Source organism: Ammospiza caudacuta, chromosome 9 (assembly GCF_027887145.1).
Source record: "Ammospiza caudacuta isolate bAmmCau1 chromosome 9, bAmmCau1.pri, whole genome shotgun sequence".
Classification (NCBI taxonomy): Eukaryota; Metazoa; Chordata; class Aves; order Passeriformes; family Passerellidae; genus Ammospiza; species Ammospiza caudacuta.
The window spans coordinates 4,309,837-4,331,321 of NC_080601.1; positions in this window are offsets into that span (position 1 = coordinate 4,309,837).

A 21,485-nucleotide genomic window follows, 5' to 3' on the forward strand; every position below is an offset into this window, starting at 1 on the left:
TGCCAAGTGTTTGACAAGAAGGAAAGAAAAGTTGTCCAAAACAGCTTCCAATCGAATATTCATGTGATTGGAAACGTCAGGAAAGTGTAAGGTACTGTTTTCTATCAGTTGGCAAGCTGCGCACACAATCCCAGTGTTGTACAGCTTCCTTCTTCACCTTTCCGATGCTGCCGCTCTCTCCGGCTCCTGGAGCCGAAGAAGCGGCTTCTTCGCTCAAAGACGATTGTACCGCTCACAGTGCTCTCTTAGCGCCGCTTCTGCCAAAAGAAGCCCGGGAGCGGCTCTTAGCTCCGGAGAGCATCGTACCTTCGTCTTTAGCGTCTTTTGTGGTCTACATCCTAGCAGAAAGCTTTTCCACTCTGTCTGGCAAGGAAAACCTGCGGGAGCACAGAAAACATCTCCCATCGTGTTCTGGACGTTGCACGGAGGTCTGCCAAGTGTTTGACAAGAAGGAAAGAAAAGTTGTCCAAAACAGCTTCCAATCGAATATTCATGTGATTGGAAACGTCAGGAAAGTGTAAGGTACTGTTTTCTATCAGTTGGCAAGCTGCGCACACAATCCCAGTGTTGTACAGCTTCCTTCTTCACCTTTCCGATGCTGCCACTCTCTCCGGCTCCCGGAGCCGAAGAAGCGGCTTCTTCGCGCAAAGACGATTTTACCGCTCACAGTGCTCTCTTAGCGCGGCTTCTGCCGAAAGAAGCCCGGGAGCGGCTCTTAGCTCCGGAGAGCATCGTACCTTCGTCTTTAGCGTCTTTTGTGGTCTACATCCTAGCAGAAAGCTTTTCCACTCTGTCTGGCAAGGAAAACCTGCGGGAGCACAGAAAACATCTCCCATCGTGTTCTGGACGTTGCACGGACGTCTGCCAAGTGTTTGGCATGAAGGAAAGAAAAGTTTTCCAAAACAGCTTCCAATCGAATATTCATGTGATTGGAAACGTCAGGAAAGTGTAAGGTACTGTTTTCTATCAGTTGGCAAGTTGCGCACACAATCCCAGTGTTGTACAGCTTCCTTCTTCACCTTTCCGATGCTGCCGCTCTCTCCGGCTCCCGGAGCCGAAGAAGCGGCTTCTTCGCGCACAGACGATTGTACCGCTCACAGTGCTCTCTTAGCGCCGCTTCTGCCGAAAGAAGCCCGGGAGCGGCTCTTAGCTCCGGAGAGCATCGTACCTTCGTCTTTAGCGTCTTTTGTGGTCTACATCCTAGCAGAAAGCTTTTCCACTCTGTCTGGCAAGGAAAACCTGCTCGAGCACAGAAAACATCTCCCATCGTGTTCTGGACGTTGCACGGAGGTCTGCCACGTGTTTGGCAGGAAGAAATGAAAAGCTGTCCAAAACAGCTTCCAATCGAATATTCGTGTGATTGCAAACGTCAGGAATGTGTAAGGTACTGTTTTCTATCAGTTGGCAAGCTGCGCACACAATCCCTATGTTGTACAGCTTCCTTCTTCACCTTTCCGATGCTGCCGCTCTCTCCGGCTCCCGGAGCCGAAGAAGCGGCTTCTTCGCGCAAAGACGATTGTACCGCTCACAGTGCTCTCCTTAACGCGGCTTCTGCCGAAAGAAGCCCGGGAGCGGCTCTTAGCTCCGGAGAGCATCGTACCTTCGTCTTTAGAGTCTTTTGTGGTCTACATTCTAGCATAAAGCTTTTCCACTCTGTCTGGCAAGGAAAACCTGCAGGAGCACAGAAAACATCTCCCATCGTGTTCTGGACGTTGCACGGAGGTCTGCCAAGTGTTTGGCATGAAGGAAAGAAAAGTTGTGCAAAACAGCTTCCAATCGAATATTCATGTGATTGGAAACGTCAGGAAAGTGGTAAGGTACTGTTTTCTATCAGTTGGCAAGCTGCGCACACAATCCCAGTGTTGTACAGCTTCCTTCTTCACCTTTCCGATGCTGCCGCTCTCTCCGGCTCCCGGAGCCGAAGAAGCGGCTTCTTCGCGCAAAGACGATTGTACCGCTCACAGTGCTCTCTTAGCGCCGCTTCTGCCGAAAGAAGCCCGGGAGCGGCTCTTAGCTCCGGAGAGCATCGTACCTTCGTCTTTAGCGTCTTTTGTGGTCTACATCCTAGCAGAAGGCTTTTCCACTCTGTCTGGCAAGGAAAACCTGCGGGAGCACAGAAAGCATCTCCCATCGTGTTCTGGACATTGCACGGAGGTCTGCCAAGTGTTTGACAAGAAGGAAAGAAAAGTTGTCCAAAACAGCTTCCAATCGAATAGTCATGTGATTGGAAACGTCAGGAAAGTGTAAGGTACTGTTTTCTATCAGTTGGCAAGCTGCGCACACAATCCCTGTGTTGTACAGCTTCCTTCTTCACCTTTCCGATGCTGCCGCTCTCTCCGGCTCCCGGAGCCGAAGAAGCGGCTTCTTCGCGTACAGACGATTGTATCGCTCACAGTGCTCTCTTAGCGCCGCTTCTGCCGAAAGAAGCCCGGGAGCGGCTCTTAGCTCCGGAGAGCATCGTACCTTCGTCTTTAGCGTCTTTTGTGGTCTACATCCTAGCAGAAAGCTTTTCCACTCTGTCTGGCAAGGAAAACCTGCGGGAGCACAGAAAACATCTCCCATCGTGTTCTGGACGTTGCACGGAGGTCTGCCAAGTGTTTGGCATGAAGAAATGAAAAGCTGTCCAAAACAGCTTCTTATCGAACATTCGTGTGATTGCAAACGTCAGGAAAGTGTAAGGTACTGTTTTCTATCAGTTGGCAAGCTGCGCACACAATCCCAGTGTTGTACAGCTTCCTTCTTCACCTTTCCGATGCTGCCGCTCTCTCCGGCTCCCGGAGCCGAAGAAGCGGCTTCTTCGCGCACAGACGATTGTACCGTTCACAGTGCTCTCTTAGCGCCGCTTCTGCCGAAAGAAGCCCGGGAGCGGCTCTTAGCTCCGGAGAGCATCGTACCTTCGTCTTTAGCGTCTTTTGTGGTCTACATCCTAGCAGAAAGCTTTTCCACTCTGTCTGGCAAGGAAAACCTGCGGGAGCACAGACAACATCTCCCATCATGTTCTGGACGTTGCACGGACGTCTGCCAAGTGTTTGACAAGAAGGAAAGAAAAGTTGTCCAAAACAGCTTCCAATCGAAGATTCATGTGATTGGAAACGTCAGGAATGTGGTAAGGTACTGTTTTCTATCAGTTGGCAAGCTGCGCACACAATCCCAGTGTTGGACAGCTTCCTTCTTCACCTTTCCGATGCTGCCGCTCTCTCCGGCTCCCGGAGCCGAAGAAGCGGCTTCTTCGCGCACAGACGATTGTACCGCTCACAGTGCTCTCTTAGCGCCGCTTCTGCCGAAAGAAGCCCGGGAGCGGCTCTTAGCTCCGGAGAGCATCGTACCTTCGTCTTTAGCGTCTTTTGTGGTCTACATCCTAGCAGAAAGCTTTTCCACTCTGTCTGGCAAGGAAAACCTGCGGGAGCACAGAAAACATCTCCCATCGTGTTCTGGACGTTGCAGGGAGGTCTGCCAAGTGTTTGGCAGGAAGAAATGAAAAGCTGTCCAAAACAGCTTCCAATCGAATATTCGTGTGATTGCAAACGTCAGGAATGTGTAAGGTACTGTTTTCTATCAGTTGGCAAGCTGCGCACACAATCCCTATGTTGTACAGCTTCCTTCTTCACCTTTCCGATGCTGCCGCTCTCTCCGGCTCCCGGAGCCGAAGAAGCGGCTTCTTCGCGCAAAGACGATTGTACCGCTCACAGTGCTCTCCTTAACGCGGCTTCTGCCGAAAGAAGCCCGGGAGCGGCTCTTAGCTCCGGAGAGCATCGTACCTTCGTCTTTAGAGTCTTTTGTGGTCTACATTCTAGCATAAAGCTTTTCCACTCTGTCTGGCAAGGAAAACCTGCAGGAGCACAGAAAACATCTCCCATCGTGTTCTGGACGTTGCACGGAGGTCTGCCAAGTGTTTGGCATGAAGGAAAGAAAAGTTGTGCAAAACAGCTTCCAATCGAATATTCATGTGATTGGAAACGTCAGGAAAGTGGTAAGGTACTGTTTTCTATCAGTTGGCAAGCTGCGCACACAATCCCAGTGTTGTACAGCTTCCTTCTTCACCTTTCCGATGCTGCCGCTCTCTCCGGCTCCCGGAGCCGAAGAAGCGGCTTCTTCGCGCAAAGACGATTGTACCGCTCACAGTGCTCGCTTAGCGCCGCTTCTGCCGAAAGAAGCCCGGGAGCGGCTCTTAGCTCCGGAGAGCATCGTACCTTCGTCTTTAGCGTCTTTTGTGGTCTACATCCTAGCAGAAGGCTTTTCCACTCTGTCTGGCAAGGAAAACCTGCGGGAGCACAGAAAGCATCTCCCATCGTGTTCTGGACATTGCACGGAGGTCTGCCAAGTGTTTGACAAGAAGGAAAGAAAAGTTGTCCAAAACAGCTTCCAATCGAATAGTCATGTGATTGGAAACGTCAGGAAAGTGTAAGGTACTGTTTTCTATCAGTTGGCAAGCTGCGCACACAATCCCTGTGTTGTACAGCTTCCTTCTTCACCTTTCCGATGCTGCCGCTCTCTCCGGCTCCCGGAGCCGAAGAAGCGGCTTCTTCGCGTACAGACGATTGTATCGCTCACAGTGCTCTCTTAGCGCCGCTTCTGCCGAAAGAAGCCCGGGAGCGGCTCTTAGCTCCGGAGAGCATCGTACCTTCGTCTTTAGCGTCTTTTGTGGTCTACATCCTAGCAGAAAGCTTTTCCACTCTGTCTGGCAAGGAAAACCTGCGGGAGCACAGAAAACATCTCCCATCGTGTTCTGGACGTTGCACGGAGGTCTGCCAAGTGTTTGGCATGAAGAAATGAAAAGCTGTCCAAAACAGCTTCTTATCGAACATTCATGTGATTGCAAACGTCAGGAAAGTGTAAGGTACTGTTTTCTATCAGTTGGCAAGCTGCGCACACAATCCCAGTGTTGTACAGCTTCCTTCTTCACCTTTCCGATGCTGCCGCTCTCTCCGGCTCCCGGAGCCGAAGAAGCGGCTTCTTCGCGCACAGACGATTGTACCGTTCACAGTGCTCTCTTAGCGCCGCTTCTGCCGAAAGAAGCCCGGGAGCGGCTCTTAGCTCCGGAGAGCATCGTACCTTCGTCTTTAGCGTCTTTTGTGGTCTACATCCTAGCAGAAAGCTTTTCCACTCTGTCTGGCAAGGAAAACCTGCGGGAGCACAGAAAACATCTCCCATCGTGTTCTGGACGTTGCACGGACGTCTGCCAAGTGTTTGACAAGAAGGAAAGAAAAGTTGTCCAAAACAGCTTCCAATCGAATATTCATGTGATTGGAAACGTCAGGAAAGTGTAAGGTACTGTTTTCTATCAGTTGGCAAGCTGCGCACACAATCCCAGTGTTGTACAGCTTCCTTCTTCACCTTTCCGATGCTGCCGCTCTCTCCGGCTCCTGGAGCCGAAGAAGCGGCTTCTTCGCTCAAAGACGATTGTACCGCTCACAGTGCTCGCTTAGCGCCGCTTCTGCCGAAAGAAGCCCGGGAGCGGCTCTTAGCTCCGGAGAGCATCGTACCTTCGTCTTTAGCGTCTTTTGTGGTTTACATCCTAGCAGAAAGCTTTTCCACTCTGTCTGGCAAGGAAAACCTGCGGGAGCACAGAAAACATCTCCCATCGTGTTCTGGACGTTGCACGGAGGTCTGCCAAGTGTTTGACAAGAAGGAAAGAAAAGTTGTCCAAAACAGCTTCCAATCGAATATTCATGTGATTGGAAACGTCAGGAAAGTGTAAGGTACTGTTTTCTATCAGTTGGCAAGCTGCGCACACAATCCCAGTGTTGTACAGCTTCCTTCTTCACCTTTCCGATGCTGCCACTCTCTCCGGCTCCCGGAGCCGAAGAAGCGGCTTCTTCGCGCAAAGACGATTTTACCGCTCACAGTGCTCTCTTAGCGCGGATTCTGCCGAAAGAAGCCCGGGAGCGGCTCTTAGCTCCGGAGAGCATCGTACCTTCGTCTTTAGCGTCTTTTGTGGTCTACATCCTAGCAGAAAGCTTTTCCACTCTGTCTGGCAAGGAAAACCTGCGGGAGCACAGAAAACATCTCCCATCGTGTTCTGGACGTTGCACGGACGTCTGCCAAGTGTTTGGCATGAAGGAAAGAAAAGTTGTCCAAAACAGCTTCCAATCGAATATTCATGTGATTGGAAACGTCAGGAAAGTGTAAGGTACTGTTTTCTATCAGTTGGCAAGTTGCGCACACAATCCCAGTGTTGTACAGCTTCCTTCTTCACCTTTCCGATGCTGCCGCTCTCTCCGGCTCCCGGAGCCGAAGAAGCGGCTTCTTCGCGCACAGACGATTGTACCGGTCACAGTGCTCTCTTAGCGCCGCTTCTGCCGAAAGAAGCCCGGGAGCGGCTCTTAGCTCCGGAGAGCATCGTACCTTCGTCTTTAGCGTCTTTTGTGGTCTACATCCTAGCAGAAAGCTTTTCCACTCTGTCTGGCAAGGAAAACCTGCGGGAGCACAGAAAACATCTCCCATCGTGTTCTGGACGTTGCACGGAGGTCTGCCAAGTGTTTGGCAGGAAGAAATGAAAAGCTGTCCAAAACAGCTTCCAATCGAATATTCGTGTGATTGCAAACGTCAGGAATGTGTAAGGTACTGTTTTCTATCAGTTGGCAAGCTGCGCACACAATCCCTATGTTGTACAGCTTCCTTCTTCACCTTTCCGATGCTGCCGCTCTCTCCGGCTCCCGGAGCCGAAGAAGCGGCTTCTTCGCGCAAAGACGATTGTACCGCTCACAGTGCTCTCCTTAACGCGGCTTCTGCCGAAAGAAGCCCGGGAGCGGCTCTTAGCTCCGGAGAGCATCGTACCTTCGTCTTTAGCGTCTTTTGTGGTCTACATCCTAGCAGAAAGCTTTTCCACTCTGTCTGGCAAGGAAAACCTGCAGGAGCACAGAAAACATCTCCCATCGTGTTCTGGACGTTGCACGGAGGTCTGCCAAGTGTTTGGCATGAAGGAAAGAAAAGTTGTGCAAAACAGCTTCCAATCGAATATTCATGTGATTGGAAACGTCAGGAAAGTGGTAAGGTACTGTTTTCTATCAGTTGGCAAGCTGCGCACACAATCCCAGTGTTGTACAGCTTCCTTCTTCACCTTTCCGATGCTGCCGCTCTCTCCGGCTCCCGGAGCCGAAGAAGCGGCTTCTTCGCGCAAAGACGATTGTACCGCTCACAGTGCTCGCTTAGCGCCGCTTCTGCCGAAAGAAGCCCGGGAGCGGCTCTTAGCTCCGGAGAGCATCGTACCTTCGTCTTTAGCGTCTTTTGTGGTCTACATCCTAGCAGAAGGCTTTTCCACTCTGTCTGGCAAGGAAAACCTGCGGGAGCACAGAAAGCATCTCCCATCGTGTTCTGGACATTGCACGGAGGTCTGCCAAGTGTTTGACAAGAAGGAAAGAAAAGTTGTCCAAAACAGCTTCCAATCGAATAGTCATGTGATTGGAAACGTCAGGAAAGTGTAAGGTACTGTTTTCTATCAGTTGGCAAGCTGCGCACACAATCCCTGTGTTGTACAGCTTCCTTCTTCACCTTTCCGATGCTGCCGCTCTCTCCGGCTCCCGGAGCCGAAGAAGCGGCTTCTTCGCGTACAGACGATTGTATCGCTCACAGTGCTCTCTTAGCGCCGCTTCTGCCGAAAGAAGCCCGGGAGCGGCTCTTAGCTCCGGAGAGCATCGTACCTTCGTCTTTAGCGTCTTTTGTGGTCTACATCCTAGCAGAAAGCTTTTCCACTCTGTCTGGCAAGGAAAACCTGCGGGAGCACAGAAAACATCTCCCATCGTGTTCTGGACGTTGCACGGAGGTCTGCCAAGTGTTTGGCATGAAGAAATGAAAAGCTGTCCAAAACAGCTTCTTATCGAACATTCGTGTGATTGGAAACGTCAGGAAAGTGTAAGGTACTGTTTTCTATCAGTTGGCAAGCTGCGCACACAATCCCAGTGTTGTACAGCTTCCTTCTTCACCTTTCCGATGCTGCCGCTCTCTCCGGCTCCCGGAGCCGAAGAAGCGGCTTCTTCGCGCACAGACGATTGTACCGTTCACAGTGCTCTCTTAGCGCCGCTTCTGCCGAAAGAAGCCCGGGAGCGGCTCTTAGCTCCGGAGAGCATCGTACCTTCGTCTTTAGCGTCTTTTGTGGTCTACATCCTAGCAGAAAGCTTTTCCACTCTGTCTGGCAAGGAAAACCTGCGGGAGCACAGACAACATCTCCCATCGTGTTCTGGACGTTGCACGGACGTCTGCCAAGTGTTTGACAAGAAGGAAAGAAAAGTTGTCCAAAACAGCTTCCAATCGAAGATTCATGTGATTGGAAACGTCAGGAATGTGGTAAGGTACTGTTTTCTATCAGTTGGCAAGCTGCGCACACAATCCCAGTGTTGGACAGCTTCCTTCTTCACCTTTCCGATGCTGCCGCTCTCTCCGGCTCCCGGAGCCGAAGAAGCGGCTTCTTCGCGCACAGACGATTGTACCGCTCACAGTGCTCTCTTAGCGCCGCTTCTGCCGAAAGAAGCCCGGGAGCGGCTCTTAGCTCCGGAGAGCATCGTACCTTCGTCTTTAGCGTCTTTTGTGGTCTACATCCTAGCAGAAAGCTTTTCCACTCTGTCTGGCAAGGAAAACCTGCTCGAGCACAGAAAACATCTCCCATCGTGTTCTGGACGTTGCACGGAGGTCTGCCAAGTGTTTGGCAGGAAGAAATGAAAAGCTGTCCAAAACAGCTTCCAATCGAATATTCGTGTGATTGCAAACGTCAGGAATGTGTAAGGTACTGTTTTCTATCAGTTGGCAAGCTGCGCACACAATCCCTATGTTGTACAGCTTCCTTCTTCACCTTTCCGATGCTGCCGCTCTCTCCGGCTCCCGGAGCCGAAGAAGCGGCTTCTTCGCGCAAAGACGATTGTACCGCTCACAGTGCTCTCCTTAACGCGGCTTCTGCCGAAAGAAGCCCGGGAGCGGCTCTTAGCTCCGGAGAGCATCGTACCTTCGTCTTTAGAGTCTTTTGTGGTCTACATTCTAGCATAAAGCTTTTCCACTCTGTCTGGCAAGGAAAACCTGCAGGAGCACAGAAAACATCTCCCATCGTGTTCTGGACGTTGCACGGAGGTCTGCCAAGTGTTTGGCATGAAGGAAAGAAAAGTTGTGCAAAACAGCTTCCAATCGAATATTCATGTGATTGGAAACGTCAGGAAAGTGGTAAGGTACTGTTTTCTATCAGTTGGCAAGCTGCGCACACAATCCCAGTGTTGTACAGCTTCCTTCTTCACCTTTCCGATGCTGCCGCTCTCTCCGGCTCCCGGAGCCGAAGAAGCGGCTTCTTCGCGCAAAGACGATTGTACCGCTCACAGTGCTCTCTTAGCGCCGCTTCTGCCGAAAGAAGCCCGGGAGCGGCTCTTAGCTCCGGAGAGCATCGTACCTTCGTCTTTAGCGTCTTTTGTGGTCTACATCCTAGCAGAAGGCTTTTCCACTCTGTCTGGCAAGGAAAACCTGCGGGAGCACAGAAAGCATCTCCCATCGTGTTCTGGACATTGCACGGAGGTCTGCCAAGTGTTTGACAAGAAGGAAAGAAAAGTTGTCCAAAACAGCTTCCAATCGAATAGTCATGTGATTGGAAACGTCAGGAAAGTGTAAGGTACTGTTTTCTATCAGTTGGCAAGCTGCGCACACAATCCCTGTGTTGTACAGCTTCCTTCTTCACCTTTCCGATGCTGCCGCTCTCTCCGGCTCCCGGAGCCGAAGAAGCGGCTTCTTCGCGTACAGACGATTGTATCGCTCACAGTGCTCTCTTAGCGCCGCTTCTGCCGAAAGAAGCCCGGGAGCGGCTCTTAGCTCCGGAGAGCATCGTACCTTCGTCTTTAGCGTCTTTTGTGGTCTACATCCTAGCAGAAAGCTTTTCCACTCTGTCTGGCAAGGAAAACTTGCGGGAGCACAGAAAACATCTCCCATCGTGTTCTGGACGTTGCACGGAGGTCTGCCAAGTGTTTGGCATGAAGAAATGAAAAGCTGTCCAAAACAGCTTCTTATCGAACATTCGTGTGATTGCAAACGTCAGGAATGTGTAAGGTACTGTTTTCTATCAGTTGGCAAGCTGCGCACACAATCCCAGTGTTGTACAGCTTCCTTCTTCACCTTTCCGATGCTGCCGCTCTCTCCGGCTCCCGGAGCCGAAGAAGCGGCTTCTTCGCGCACAGACGATTGTACCGTTCACAGTGCTCTCTTAGCGCCGCTTCTGCCGAAAGAAGCCCGGGAGCGGCTCTTAGCTCCGGAGAGCATCGTACCTTCGTCTTTAGCGTCTTTTGTGGTCTACATCCTAGCAGAAAGCTTTTCCACTCTGTCTGGCAAGGAAAACCTGCGGGAGCACAGACAACATCTCCCATCGTGTTCTGGACGTTGCACGGACGTCTGCCAAGTGTTTGACAAGAAGGAAAGAAAAGTTGTCCAAAACAGCTTCCAATCGAAGATTCATGTGATTGGAAATGTCAGGAATGTGGTAAGGTACTGTTTTCTATCAGTTGGCAAGCTGCGCACACAATCCCAGTGTTGGACAGCTTCCTTCTTCACCTTTCCGATGCTGCCGCTCTCTCCGGCTCCCGGAGCCGAAGAAGCGGCTTCTTCGCGCAAAGACGATTGTACCGCTCACAGTGCTCGCTTAGCGCCGCTTCTGCCGAAAGAAGCCCGGGAGCGGCTCTTAGCTCCGGAGAGCATCGTACCTTCGTCTTTAGCGTCTTTTGTGGTCTACATCCTAGCAGAAAGCTTTTCCACTCTGTCTGGCAAGGAAAACCTGCGGGAGCACAGAAAACATCTCCCATCGTCTTCTGGACGTTGCACGGAGGTCTGCCAAGTGTTTGGCATGAAGAAATGAAAAGCTGTCCAAAACAGCTTCCAATCGAACATTCGTGTGATTGGAAACGTCAGGAAAGTGTAAGGTACTGTTTTCTATCAGTTGGCAAGCTGCGCACACAATCCCTGTGTTGTACAGCTTCCTTCTTCACCTTTCCGATGCTGCCGCTCTCTCCGGCTCCCGGAGCCGAAGAAGCGGCTTCTTCGCGCACAGACGATTGTACCGCTCACAGTGCTCGCTTAGCGCCGCTTCTGCCGAAAGAAGCCCGGGAGCGGCTCTTAGCTCCGGAGAGCATCGTACCTTCGTCTTTAGCGTCTTTTGTGGTCTACATCCTAGCAGAAAGCTTTTCCACTCTGTCTGGCAAGGAAAACCTGCGGGAGCACAGAAAACATCTCCCATCGTGTTCTGGACATTGCACGGAGGTCTGCCAAGTGTTTGGCATGAAGGAAAGAAAAGTTGTCCAAAACAGCTTCCAATCGAATATTCATGTGATTGGAAACGTCAGGAAAGTGGTAAGGTACTGTTTTCTATCAGTTGGCAAGCTGCGCACACAATCCCTGTGTTGTACAGCTTCCTTCTTCACCTTTCCGATGCTGCCGCTCTCTCCGGCTCCCGGAGCCGAAGAAGCGGCTTCTTCGCGCACAGACGATTGTACCGCTCACAGTGCTCTCTTAGCGCCGCTTCTGCCGAAAGAAGCCCGGGAGCGGCTCTTAGCTCCGGAGAGCATCGTACCTTCGTCTTTAGCGTCTTTTGTGGTCTACATCCTAGCAGAAAGCTTTTCCACTCTGTCTGGCAAGGAAAACCTGCGGGAGCACAGAAAACATCTCCCATCGTCTTCTGGACGTTGCACGGAGGTCTGCCAAGTGTTTGGCATGAAGAACTGAAAAGCTGTCCAAAACAGCTTCTTATCGAACATTCGTGTGATTGGAAACGTCAGGAAAGTGTAAGGTACTGTTTTCTATCAGTTGGCAAGCTGCGCACACAATCCCAGTGTTGTACAGCTTCCTTCTTCACCTTTCCGATGCTGCCGCTCTCTCCGGCTCCCGGAGCCGAAGAAGCGGCTTCTTCGCGCACAGACGATTGTACCGTTCACAGTGCTCTCTTAGCGCCGCTTCTGCCGAAAGAAGCCCGGGAGCGGCTCTTAGCTCCGGAGAGCATCGTACCTTCGTCTTTAGCGTCTTTTGTGGTCTACATCCTAGCAGAAAGCTTTTCCACTCTGTCTGGCAAGGAAAACCTGCGGGAGCACAGAAAACATCTCCCATCGTGTTCTGGACGTTGCACGGAGGTCTGCCAAGTGTTTGGCATGAAGAAATGAAAAGCTGTCCAAAACAGCTTCTTATCGAACATTCGTGTGATTGGAAACGTCAGGAAAGTGTAAGGTACTGTTTTCTATCAGTTGGCAAGCTGCGCACACAATCCCAGTGTTGTACATCTTCCTTCTGCACCTTTCCGATGCTGCCGCTCTCTCCGGCTCCCGGAGCCGAAGAAGCGGCTTCTTCGCGCAAAGACGATTGTACCGCTCACAGTGCTCTCTTAGCGCGGCTTCTGCCGAAAGAAGCCCGGGAGCGGCTCTTAGCTCCGGAGAGCATCGTACCTTCGTCTTTAGCGTGTTTGGTGGTCTACATCCTAGCAGAAAGCTTTTCCACTCTGTCTGGCAAGGAAAACCTGCGGGAGCACAGACAACATCTCCCATCGTGTTCTGGACGTTGCACGGAGGTCTGCCAAGTGTTTGACAAGAAGGAAAGAAAAGTTGTCCAAAACAGCTTCCAATCGAATATTCATGTGATTGGAAACGTCAGGAAAGTGTAAGGTACTGTTTTCTATCAGTTGGCAAGCTGCGCACACAATCCCAGTGTTGTACAGCTTCCTTCTTCACCTTTCCGATGCTGCCGCTCTCTCCGGCTCCCGGAGCCGAAGAAGCGGCTTCTTCGCGCAAAGACGATTGTACCGCTCACAGTGCTCGCTTAGCGCCGCTTCTGCCGAAAGAAGCCCGGGAGCGGCTCTTAGCTCCGGAGAGCATCGTACCTTCGTCTTTAGCGTCTTTTGTGGTCTACATCCTAGCAGAAAGCTTTTCCACTCTGTCTGGCAAGGAAAACCTGCGGGAGCACAGAAAACATCTCCCATCGTGTTCTGGACGTTGCACGGAGGTCTGCCAAGTGTTTGGCATGAAGAAATGAAAAGCTGTCCAAAACAGCTTCTTATCGAACATTCGTGTGATTGCAAACGTCAGGAAAGTGTAAGGTACTGTTTTCTATCAGTTGGCAAGCTGCGCACACAATCCCAGTGTTGTACAGCTTCCTTCTTCACCTTTCCGATGCTGCCGCTCTCTCCGGCTCCCGGAGCCGAAGAAGCGGCTTCTTCGCGCAAAGACGATTGTACCGCTCACAGTGCTCTCTTAGCGCCGCTTCTGCCGAAAGAAGCCCGGGAGCGGCTCTTAGCTCCGGAGAGCATCGTACCTTCGTCTTTAGCGTCTTTTGTGGTCTACATCCTAGCAGAAAGCTTTTCCACTCTGTCTGGCAAGGAAAACCTGCGGGAGCACAGAAAACATCTCCCATCGTCTTCTGGACGTTGCACTGACGTCTGCCAAGTGTTTGACAAGAAGGAAAGAAAAGTTGTCCAAAACAGCTTCCAATCGAATATTCATGTGATTGGAAACGTCAGGAAAGTGTAAGGTAGTGTTTTCTATCAGTTGGCAAGCTGCGCACACAATCCCAGTGTTGTACAGCTTCCTTCTTCACCTTTCCGATGCTGCCGCTCTCTCCGGCTCCCGGAGCCGAAGAAGCGGCTTCTTCGCGCAAAGACGATTGTACCGCTCACAGTGCTCGCTTAGCGCCGCTTCTGCCGAAAGAAGCCCGGGAGCGGCTCTTAGCTCCGGAGAGCATCGTACCTTCGTCTTTAGCGTCTTTTGTGGTCTACATCCTAGCAGAAAGCTTTTCCACTCTGTCTGGCAAGGAAAACCTGCGGGAGCACAGAAAACATCTCCCATCGTGTTCTGGACGTTGCACGGACGTCTGCCAAGTGTTTGACAAGAAGGAAAGAAAAGTTGTCCAAAACAGCTTCCAATCGAATATTCATGTGATTGGAAACGTCAGGAAAGTGTAAGGTACTGTTTTCTATCAGTTGGCAAGCTGCGCACACAATCCCAGTGTTGTACAGCTTCCTTCTTCACCTTTCCGATGCTGCCGCTCTCTCCGGCTCCCGGAGCCGAAGAAGCGGCTTCTTCGCGCAAAGACGATTGTACCGCTCACAGTGCTCTCTTAGCGCCGCTTCTGCCGAAAGAAGCCCGGGAGCGGCTCTTAGCTCCGGAGAGCATCGTACCTTCGTCTTTAGCGTCTTTTGTGGTCTACATCCTAGCAGAAAGCTTTTCCACTCTGTCTGGCAAGGAAAACCTGCGGGAGCACAGAAAACATCTACCATCGTGTTCTGGACGTTGCACGGACGTCTGCCAAGTGTTTGGCATGAAGGAAAGAAAAGTTTTCCAAAACAGCTTCCAATCGAATATTCATGTGATTGGAAACGTCAGGAAAGTGTAAGGTACTGTTTTCTATCAGTTGGCAAGTTGCGCACACAATCCCAGTGTTGTACAGCTTCCTTCTTCACCTTTCCGATGCTGCCGCTCTCTCCGGCTCCCGGAGCCAAAGAAGCGGCTTCTTCGCGCACAGACGATTGTACCGCTCACAGTGCTCTCTTAGCGCCGCTTCTGCCGAAAGAAGCCCGGGAGCGGCTCTTAGCTCCGGAGAGCATCGTACCTTCGTCTTTAGCGTCTTTTGTGGTCTACATCCTAGCAGAAAGCTTTTCCACTCTGTCTGGCAAGGAAAACCTGCGGGAGCACAGAAAACATCTCCCATCGTGTTCTGGACGTTGCACGGAGGTCTGCCAAGTGTTTGGCATGAAGAAATGAAAAGATGTCCAAAACAGCTTCCAATCGAATATTCGTGTGATTGGAAACGTCAGGAAAGTGTAAGGTACTGTTTTCTATCAGTTGGCAAGCTGCGCACACAATCCCAGTGTTGTACAGCTTCCTTCTTCACCTTTCCGATGCTGCCGCTCTCTCCGGCTCCCGGAGCCGAAGAAGCGGCTTCTTCGCGCAAAGACGATTGTACCGCTCACAGTGCTCTCTTAGCGCCGCTTCTGCCGAAAGAAGCCCGGGAGCGGCTCTTAGCTCCGGAGAGCATCGTACCTTCGTCTTTAGCGTCTTTTGTGGTCTACATCCTAGCAGAAAGCTTTTCCACTCTGTCTGGCAAGGAAAACCTGTGGGAGCACAGAAAACATCTCCCATCGTCTTCTGGACGTTGCACGGAGGTCTGCCAAGTGTTTGACAAGAAGGAAAGAAAAGTTGTCCGAAACAGCTTCCAATCGAATATTCATGTGATTGGAAACGTCAGGAAAGTGTAAGGTACTGTTTTCTATCAGTTGGCAAGCTGCGCACACAATCCCAGTGTTGTACAGCTTCCTTCTTCACCTTTCCGATGCTGCCGCTCTCTCCGGCTCCCGGAGCCGAAGAAGCGGCTTCTTCGCGCAAAGACGATTGTACCGCTCACAGTGCTCGCTTAGCGCCGCTTCTGCCGAAAGAAGCCCGGGAGCGGCTCTTAGCTCCGGAGAGCATCGTACCTTCGTCTTTAGCGTCTTTTGTGGTCTACATCCTAGCAGAAAGCTTTTCCACTCTGTCTGGCAAGGAAAACCTGCGGGAGCACAGAAAACATCTCCCATCGTGTTCTGGACGTTGCACGGAGGTCTGCCAAGTGTTTGGCATGAAGAAATGAAAAGCTGTCCAAAACAGCTTCTTATCGAACTTTCGTGTGATTGGAAACGTCAGGAAAGTGTAAGGTACTGTTTTCTATCAGTTGGCAAGCTGCGCACACAATCCCAGTGTTGTACAGCTTCCTTCTTCACCTTTCCGATGCTGCCGCTCTCTCCGGCTCCCGGAGCCGAAGAAGCGGCTTCTTCGCGCAAAGACGATTGTACCGCTGACAGTGCTCTCCTTAACGCGGCTTCTGCCGAAAGAAGCCCGGGAGCGGCTCTTAGCTCCGGAGAGCATCGTACCTTCGTCTTTAGAGTCTTTTGTGGTCTACATCCTAGCAGAAAGCTTTTCCACTCTGTCTGGCAAGGAAAACCTGCGGGAGCACAGAAAACATCTCCCATCGTCTTCTGGACGTTGCACGGAGGTCTGCCAAGTGTTTGGCATGAAGGAAAGAAAAGTTGTCCAAAACAGCTTCCAATCAAAGATTCATGTGATTGGAAACGTCAGGAAAGTGGTAAGGTACTGTTTTCTATCAGTTGGCAAGCTGCGCACACAATCCCAGTGTTGTACAGCTTCCTTCTTCACCTTTCCGATGCTGCCGCTCTCTCCGGCTCCCGGAGCCGAAGAAGCGGCTTCTTCGCGCAAAGACGATTGTACCGCTCACAGTGCTCGCTTAGCGCCGCTTCTGCCGAAAGAAGCCCGGGAGCGGCTCTTAGCTCCGGAGAGCATCGTACCTTCGTCTTTAGCGTCTTTTGTGGTCTACATCCTAGCAGAAAGCTTTTCCACTCTGTCTGGCAAGGAAAACCTGCGGGAGCACAGAAAACATCTCCCATCGTGTTCTGGACGTTGCACGGAGGTCTGCCAAGTGTTTGACAAGAAGGAAAGAAAAGTTGTCCAAAACAGCTTCCAATCGAATATTCATGTGATTGGAAACGTCAGGAATGTGTAAGGTACTGTTTTCTATCAGTTGGCAAGCTGCGCACACAATCCCAGTGTTGGACAGCTTCCTTCTTCACCTTTCCGATGCTGCCGCTCTCTCCGGCTCCTGGAGCCGAAGAAGCGGCTTCTTCGCTCAAAGACGATTGTACCGCTCACAGTGCTCTCTTAGCGCCGCTTCTGCCGAAAGAAGCCCGGGAGCGGCTCTTAGCTCCGGAGAGCATCGTACCTTCGTCTTTAGCGTCTTTTGTGGTCTACATCCTAGCAGAAAGCTTTTCCACTCTGTCTGGCAAGGAAAACCTGCGGGAGCACAGAAAACATCTCCCATCGTGTTCTGGACGTTGCACGGAGGTCTGCCAAGTGTTTGGCATGAAGAAATGAAAAGCTGTCCAAAACAGCTTCTTATCGAACTTTCGTGTGATTGGAAACGTCAGGAAAGTGTAAGGTACTGTTTTCTATCAGTTGGCAAGCTGCGCACACAATCCCAGTGTTGTACAGCTTCCTTCTTCACCTTTCCGATGCTGCCGCTCTCTCCGGCTCCCGGAGCCGAAGAAGCGGCTTCTTCGCGCAAAGACGATTGTACCGCTGACAGTGCTCTCCTTAACGCGGCTTCTGCCGAAAGAAGCCCGGGAGCGGCTCTTAGCTCCGGAGAGCATCGTACCTTCGTCTTTAGAGTCTTTTGTGGTCTACATCCTAGCAGAAAGCTTTTCCACTCTGTCTGGCAAGGAAAACCTGCGGGAGCACAGAAAACATCTCCCATCGTGTTCTGGACGTTGCACGGAGGTCTGCCAAGTGTTTGGCATGAAGGAAAGAAAAGTTGTCCAAAACAGCTTCCAATCAAAGATTCATGTGATTGGAAACGTCAGGAAAGTGGTAAGGTACTGTTTTCTATCAGTTGGCAAGCTGCGCACACAATCCCAGTGTTGTACAGCTTCCTTCTTCACCTTTCCGATGCTGCCGCTCTCTCCGGCTCCCGGAGCCGAAGAAGCGGCTTCTTCGCGCAAAGACGATTGTACCGCTCACAGTGCTCGCTTAGCGCCGCTTCTGCCGAAAGAAGCCCGGGAGCGGCTCTTAGCTCCGGAGAGCATCGTACCTTCGTCTTTAGCGTCTTTTGTGGTCTACATCCTAGCAGAAAGCTTTTCCACTCTGTCTGGCAAGGAAAACCTGCGGGAGCACAGAAAACATCTCCCATCGTCTTCTGGACGTTGCACGGAGGTCTGCCAAGTGTTTGACAAGAAGGAAAGAAAAGTTGTCCAAAACAGCTTCCAATCGAATATTCATGTGATTGGAAACGTCAGGAATGTGTAAGGTACTGTTTTCTATCAGTTGGCAAGCTGCGCACACAATCCCAGTGTTGGACAGCTTCCTTCTTCACCTTTCCGATGCTGCCGCTCTCTCCGGCTCCCGGAGCCGAAGAAGCGGCTTCTTCGCGCACAGACGATTGTACCGCTCACAGTGCTCGCTTAGCGCCGCTTCTGCCGAAAGAAGCCCGGGAGCGGCTCTTAGCTCCGGAGAGCATCGTACCTTCGTCTTTAGCGTCTTTTGTGGTCTACATCCTAGCAGAAAGCTTTTCCACTCTGTCTGGCAAGGAAAACCTGCGGGAGCACAGAAAACATCTCCCATCGTGTTCTGGACATTGCACGGAGGTCTGCCAAGTGTTTGGCATGAAGGAAAGAAAAGTTGTCCAAAACAGCTTCCAATCGAATATTCATGTGATTGGAAACGTCAGGAAAGTGGTAAGGTACTGTTTTCTATCAGTTGGCAAGCTGCGCACACAATCCCAGTGTTGTACAGCTTCCTTCTTCACCTTTCCGATGCTGCCGCTCTCTCCGGCTCCCGGAGCCGAAGAAGCGGCTTCTTCGCGCAAAGACGATTGTACAGCTCACAGTGCTCTCTTAGCGCCGCTTCTGCCGAAAGAAGCCCGGGAGCGGCTCTTAGCTCCGGAGAGCATCGTACCTTCGTCTTTAGCGTCTTTTGTGGTCTACATCCTAGCAGAAAGCTTTTCCACTCTGTCTGGCAAGGAAAACCTGCGGGAGCACAGAAAACATCTCCCATCGTCTTCTGGACGTTGCACGGAGGTCTGCCAAGTGTTTGACAAGAAGGAAAGAAAAGTTGTCCAAAACAGCTTCCAATCGAATATTCATGTGATTGGAAACGTCAGGAAAGTGTAAGGTACTGTTTTCTATCAGTTGGAAAGCTGCGCACACAATCCCAGTGTTGTACAGCTTCCTTCTTCACCTTTCCGATGCTGCCGCTCTCTCCGGCTCCCGGAGCCGAAGAAGCGGCTTCTTCGCGCAAAGACGATTGTACCGCTCACAGTGCTCGCTTAGCGCCGCTTCTGCCGAAAGAAGCCCGGGAGCGGCTCTTAGCTCCGGAGAGCATCGTACCTTCGTCTTTAGCGTCTTTTGTGGTCTACATCCTAGCAGAAAGCTTTTCCACTCTGTCTGGCAAGGAAAACCTGCGGGAGCACAGAAAACATCTCCCATCGTGTTCTGGACGTTGCACGGAGGTCTGCCAAGTGTTTGGCATGAAGAAATGAAAAGCTGTCCAAAACAGCTTCTTATCGAACTTTCGTGTGATTGGAAACGTCAGGAAAGTGTAAGGTACTGTTTTCTATCAGTTGGCAAGCTGCGCACACAATCCCAGTGTTGTACAGCTTCCTTCTTCACCTTTCCGATGCTGCCGCTCTCTCCGGCTCCCGGAGCCGAAGAAGCGGCTTCTTCGCGCAAAGACGATTGTACCGCTCACAGTGCTCTCCTTAACGCGGCTTCTGCCGAAAGAAGCCCGGGAGCGGCTCTTAGCTCCGGAGAGCATCGTACCTTCGTCTTTAGCGTCTTTTGTGGTCTACATCCTAGCAGAAAGCTTTTCCACTCTGTCTGGCAAGGAAAACCTGCGGGAGCACAGAAAACATCTCCCATCGTGTTCTGGACGTTGCACGGAGGTCTGCCAAGTGTTTGACAAGAAGGAAAGAAAAGTTGTCCAAAACAGCTTCCAATCGAATATTCATGTGATTGGAAACGTCAGGAATGTGTAAGGTACTGTTTTCTATCAGTTGGCAAGCTGCGCACACAATCCCAGTGTTGTACAGCTTCCTTCTTCACCTTTCCGATGCTGCCGCTCTCTCCGGCTCCTGGAGCCGAAGAAGCGGCTTCTTCGCTCAAAGACGATTGTACCGCTCACAGTGCTCGCTTAGCGCCGCTTCTGCCGAAAGAAGCCCGGGAGCGGCTCTTAGCTCCGGAGAGCATCGTACCTTCGTCTTTAGCGTCTTTTGTGGTCTACATCCTAGCAGAAAGCTTTTCCACTCTGTCTGGCAAGGAAAACCTGCGGGAGCACAGAAAACATCTCCCATCGTGTTCTGGACGTTGCATGGACGTCTGCCAAGTGTTTGACAAGAAGGAAAGAAAAGTTGTCCAAAACAGCTTCCAATCGAATATTCATGTGATTGGAAACGTCAGGAAAGTGTAAGGTACTGTTTTCTATCAGTTGGCAAGCTGCGCACACAATCCCAGTGTTGTACAGCTTCCTTCTTCACCTTTCCGATGCTGCCGCTCTCTCCGGCTCCCGGAGCCGAAGAAGCGGCTTCTTCGCGCAAAGACGATTGTACCGCTCACAGTGCTCGCTTAGCGCCGCTTCTGCCGAAAGAAGCCCGGGAGCGGCTCTTAGCTCCGGAGAGCATCGTACCTTCGTCTTTAGCGTCTTTTGTGGTCTACATCCTAGCAGAAAGCTTTTCCACTCTGTCTGGCAAGGAAAACCTGCGGGAGCACAGAAAACATCTCCCATCGTGTTCTGGACGTTGCACGGAGGTCTGCCAAGTGTTTGGCATGAAGAAATGAAAAGCTGTCCAAAACAGCTTCTTATCGAACTTTCGTGTGATTGGAAACGTCAGGAAAGTGTAAGGTACTGTTTTCTATCAGTTGGCAAGCTGCGCACACAATCCCAGTGTTGTACAGCTTCCTTCTTCACCTTTCCGATGCTGCCGCTCTCTCCGGCTCCCGGAGCCGAAGAAGCGGCTTCTTCGCGCAAAGACGATTGTACCGCTCACAGTGCTCTCCTTAACGCGGCTTCTGCCGAAAGAAGCCCGGGAGCGGCTCTTAGCTCCGGAGAGCATCGTACCTTCGTCTTTAGCGTCTTTTGTGGTCTACATCCTAGCAGAAAGCTTTTCCACTCTGTCTGGCAAGGAAAACCTGCGGGAGCACAGAAAACATCTCCCATCGTGTTCTGGACGTTGCACGGAGGTCTGCCAAGTGTTTGACAAGAAGGAAAGAAAAGTTGTCCAAAACAGCTTCCAATCGAATATTCATGTGATTGGAAACGTCAGGAATGTGTAAGGTACTGTTTTCTATCAGTTGGCAAGCTGCGCACACAATCCCAGTGTTGTACAGCTTCCTTCTTCACCTTTCCGATGCTGCCGCTCTCTCCGGCTCCTGGAGCCGAAGAAGCGGCTTCTTCGCTCAAAGACGATTGTACCGCTCACAGTGCTCGCTTAGCGCCGCTTCTGCCGAAAGAAGCCCGGGAGCGGCTCTTAGCTCCGGAGAGCATCGTACCTTCGTCTTTAGCGTCTTTTGTGGTCTACATCCTAGCAGAAAGCTTTTCCACTCTGTCTGGCAAGGAAAACCTGCGGGAGCACAGAAAACATCTCCCATCGTGTTCTGGACGTTGCATGGACGTCTGCCAAGTGTTTGACAAGAAGGAAAGAAAAGTTGTCCAAAACAGCTTCCAATCGAATATTCATGTGATTGGAAACGTCAGGAAAGTGTAAGGTACTGTTTTCTATCAGTTGGCAAGCTGCGCACACAATCCCAGTGTTGTACAGCTTCCTTCTTCACCTTTCCGATGCTGCCACTCTCTCCGGCTCCCGGAGCCGAAGAAGCGGCTTCTTCGCGCAAAGACGATTTTACCGCTCACAGTGCTCTCTTAGCGCGGCTTCTGCCGAAAGAAGCCCGGGAGCGGCTCTTAGCTCCGGAGAGCATCGTACCTTCGTCTTTAGCGTCTTTTGTGGTCTACATCCTAGCAGAA